The sequence below is a fragment of the Columba livia genome, chromosome 23 (assembly GCF_036013475.1).
Source record: "Columba livia isolate bColLiv1 breed racing homer chromosome 23, bColLiv1.pat.W.v2, whole genome shotgun sequence".
In the NCBI taxonomy this organism is placed as follows: Eukaryota; Metazoa; Chordata; class Aves; order Columbiformes; family Columbidae; genus Columba; species Columba livia.
In genome coordinates this window covers 5329594-5333638 of record NC_088624.1, presented here as the reverse complement: position 1 = coordinate 5333638, position 4045 = coordinate 5329594, and the positions used below count along the sequence as shown (strand labels likewise).

The window sequence follows — 4045 nt, the reverse complement described above, 5'->3', positions numbered from 1 at the left end:
GGAGGATGGAGGATTTGATTAGGTGGATTCTGAGATCTGGGACAGACAAAAGCCTTCTTGGACCTGGCTGCTCTTTGCAGACTCCTAAATGCAATAAATTGTGCCTCCCTACATAACCTCGACCTCCTCATACATCAGGTACCTTGGATCTCTTATTGTGGGGTGACAGGCTGCTCCTCACCCAAGCCTATGCTCTGCTTTCCCCATCCTCACTCCCAGGTGCACCACCAGCCAGCAGCAACCACCGGGCTACAATCAGTGCCTGCCCTGCAAGTCCAACAATCCAACCACAGTGGCCAACAGCCACAATGAGCTCTATATCCAGTGGTGAATGGTCTCTGCCATTGTCATACACCATCATGGTGGTGACCCTACCCAGTCCCATCCTCAGTTCTTTCCACCAGAACGCAATTGTGGGATCCAACATCTCTGCTGCCATTTGAAAAACATTTAAACAGCTCATTCCATGGAAGATTAAGTGTGAGGGCCCTATCCTGGGAAAAATGGATGACTGAAAGAAAGGAGAGGAGGGTCAGAAAAAAAGAGGGAGAGGAGAGGAGAGGAGAGGAGAGGAGAGGAGAGGAGAGGAGAGGAGAGGAGAGGAGAGGAGAGGAGAGGAGAGGAGAGGAGAGGAGAGGAGAGGAGAGGAGAGGAGAGGAGAGGAGAGGAGAGGAGAGGAGAGGAGAGGAGAGGAGAGGAGAGGAGAGGAGAGGAGAGGAGAGGAGAGGAGAGGAGAGGAGAGGAGAGGAAGAAGATATAACACAAGGCAAGGCCCATGTATAAGAGCCCAGTATGTCACCACACAGGAGAAAAGCAGCACTGTTCAGCATGGTGCTCTGACACAGATGCTGCTCTGACTCTGGCAGTGCACTGGGTGGTGAGAGGAGTTGAACAGGGAAAATTTTGCCATTCTGGAGATGGCTACGAGTGTTGTTTCCCTGGTCACCTCCTTTGTCTCATTCTGCCTGAGCACTGCGGTTCCAGTTCTGGGAACTGTCAGCAGGTTCCTAGCCGTGGTAGGCATGCACTTCCCCCGAGCAGCCTGGCCTGGAGTTCTACAACAGGCAGCAGTTTTACAAAAGGGTATGTGTGCTTGTAAGGATGTCCATGGCCCTTGTGACCAAGAACATATTTGAAACGTTGAGCCATAGTCTGGCTGCTCCAGTTGGTGGCTCCCGGCACTGGAAAACCTTTGATACTTCTGGGGAGCCTGGAGCCCAGCAGACATGGCAACTTGTTTCCCTTAGTTTGGCAGAGCAAATGTTCTATCAACTAGGCCATGTGAGAAGAAAGGCTCCCTGGGGCAGAGGTGTGGAAACCCAGGTAGTCCTCAGAGTGTTTTGCTCTGCACCCCTCGGGCTGAGGTTTGGAGGTGGTTTTGAGCTGGCAGAGGGAGGAGAGCACAGCAGCTGACAAGCTTCAGCCCCAACTTCCTAGGAACTCCCTGGACACCTTGTTGAGTGAGGAGTGTGACATGGTCCAGCTTTGCCCGCAGCCTTGGTGGACTTGCAGAGGCTGGTGACACATGGGTGTCCAATAGGGTGGAGCAGGGGTAGCAGGAGACGTCTTGTGGGCAGAGACACACTGTGGGGAGATGGCAGGGAGGAGCACAGGAACATGAGAGCAGCAACCTGTCAAGCAACCACCACCACCACACCTGCCACAGGATCCACCTGAAGCAAGAACCACCAGTCAGGATGTGCTCCCAGGGGCTGCTGGATGCAGAACCAGCTCCCAGTGCCATCACTACCCACCAGTGCGGCCACAAAGATGGAATTCTCACTCAGACAATGGTGGGGCTTCCCATGATCTGCAGGTTGTGCTCAGACGCTGAGGAGGCCATTGGTGTTCAGGCATGCAGAGAACCAGGCCCTGAGCGCTGCTGGCTCTGCAGGAGCCAGGAACATGTTCCTTAGCTGCAAGGGACAGTGTCTTAAAGGGAGCCCGCTGATGGTGTCTCACCCTCCCCTTACTCCTGGAATGCTGACAGTTCCTCTTGTACCTACAAGAGCTCCCCAGAGTGACACCTTTAAATCTGGCAAATGCAGAGATTGTCTGTAGAGAGAAGGACAACACAGAGGCCAAGGCTGGGATGCAGCAGAACTTTAATGAACTGAAAAAGGAAAGGAGGTTCCCCTGAGTGGGGGGTCATGGTACAGGGAGCACCAGGTGTACCTGGGGGTCTTTGCCCCTTTCCCAAGGTGGACTTCGCACTGTGCATCTGCCTGCCTGCCCCTGAGAAGCAAAGTGGCAGGAGGTCCATCCTTGGATGAGGCTTAGCAGGTGCCCACAGCCCAGGGAAGCAGAAGACAAGAGAGAGAAGAGACAGAGAAAAGAGAGTGAGAACACGGCAAGTTAGACAAGGGCCATGTTTTCAGAGAGGCCAGGCACGCTGCTTCCTGCATTTCTTTGCAGGTGGAGTCAAGAATGCTCAGTCCCTCTGAAAACAATAGCGAGGATCTCCATGCTCAGTTACCATCTTCTAGATTCCTGGGTTTCCTTCTCTGGAGCCACATGCCACAGCTTTAGCAAGGCAGGCACCTTGTGTCGCAGTAGCGGTTGCTGAAGCAGGAGAAGTCACAACACCCAGAGTTGATGGGCACTCCATTACAGCGGAGGATGTCACCAACAGCAGCGGAGGTGGAGGAGCCCACAACGGTGTTCTGTGAGAAGGAGGTGAGGATGGGGCCAGGCAGGGTCACCACCACGGGGGAGGGCTCAATGACAACGTTGGAGCTCGGGCACTGCCTGCAACAGGGCTCATTGCAGCTGTTGGCCAGTGGGGTTGGGCCACAGGGCTGGCAGGGCAGGCAGGGGTTGCAGCAGGACATGTCTTGTGGCTGGAGGTGCACCTGTAAAGGAGGGAAGGAAGAAAGAAGCATTGGGGTGTGTGAGGAGCAGCCTGTCTGCCCACCACAAGCGGCCCTAAGTACCTGCCAGATGGAGAGGTTAGAGCAGTGTGGGAAGACCCATGTACCTTCTTGCCTGTCTCCTCAAGCACTGTGTGAAGAGAATCAGGCCCAGAAAAGCTCTTCCCTAACCCACAGCTCACACATCTACACAGCCCACACTCAGCCACTCTCCACACCACGCCTTCTTCTGGCTCCCCTCCCAGGATTGGCAGCCCCAAGCCCCAGTACAGGACAGAGCTTCCAACTCACTTGTTTCCGATGGAGAAAAAGGAGAAAGAAGTGGATGAGGGAGTGAAGATCTGCGATGGCTTTTATACTGGTACTGCATTGCCCCAGGCCCAGAGGAGACTCCTGTGGAACTCATAATTTTCCAAGAAGCTTATCTCAAATGCAAAACATCTCAGCTAATGATACGAGCTGTGTTTTGGTTTCCTGAACAGCTGTCTTTTCATTTCCTTGTTTGGCCATACCCTCTGCCCCTTGAGGGCTCTTTTTCAGAGCTAGAGTGGGAGACCCAAAGATTCCTAGGAAATAAGCACATCAATGCATGTGGAAGATGAGTTCAAGTGCCTGAAGGCTCACGTGCAGGCTGGGGACATAGGGCCTGGGCACTCATGTAGTCTGGTTTGCAGACCCGTTGGCAGGAAGGGCCCTGCTGCTCTCAGACCTGTCATCCTTACCTGTATACCAAAAGGGCCCCGAGTGAGATGATGTGCCCTGTCCCCTTTTTCTCACAATCCCAGGTGTCTCTGCTGCTCACTGGCCCTTCTCTCTGCAAGGTGGATGGTCAGCTGAGCCACTTTTGATTCTCTTATTCCTCATACAGCTCTGTGGAGGCTCTCTTGTTCCCCTGATGGGTCTCCTCCTCTCTCCGGGCTCTCTCTGGCAGTTCCCTACCAATGTCAACACCATCAGTGTGTCTGGAGCCTTGTCTTGACACTGGGTGCTTCCAATCACCCTAGTTGTCGGGTGAGTTCACAGTTGCTCATGTATAGGCATTTGCACTTGCTTACTTGCCCTTGAGTGCATATTGGAGTAGTGTGCAGGGAAATTTCATCTAGGCATGAGCAAAAATTCCTTTAGTGTTAGGGTTACCAAGCCCAAGACACCTTGTCCAGGTAGCTTGTGGAGTC

The 4045-nt window shown here is 53.5% G+C and overlaps 1 non-coding gene across 1 annotated transcript; it reads right to left on the bottom strand.

Moving 5' to 3' along the window:
- Nucleotides 1-2088: 2088 nt before the first annotated feature.
- On the bottom strand, nt 2089-3393 carry LOC106145924 (uncharacterized). Its single transcript, XR_010467824.1, has 2 exons — nt 3162-3393; nt 2089-2852 (listed from the first exon to the last, which is right to left on the bottom strand). It is a non-coding gene; the product is annotated as an uncharacterized LOC106145924 (transcript).
- Nucleotides 3394-4045: the final 652 nt, after the last annotated feature.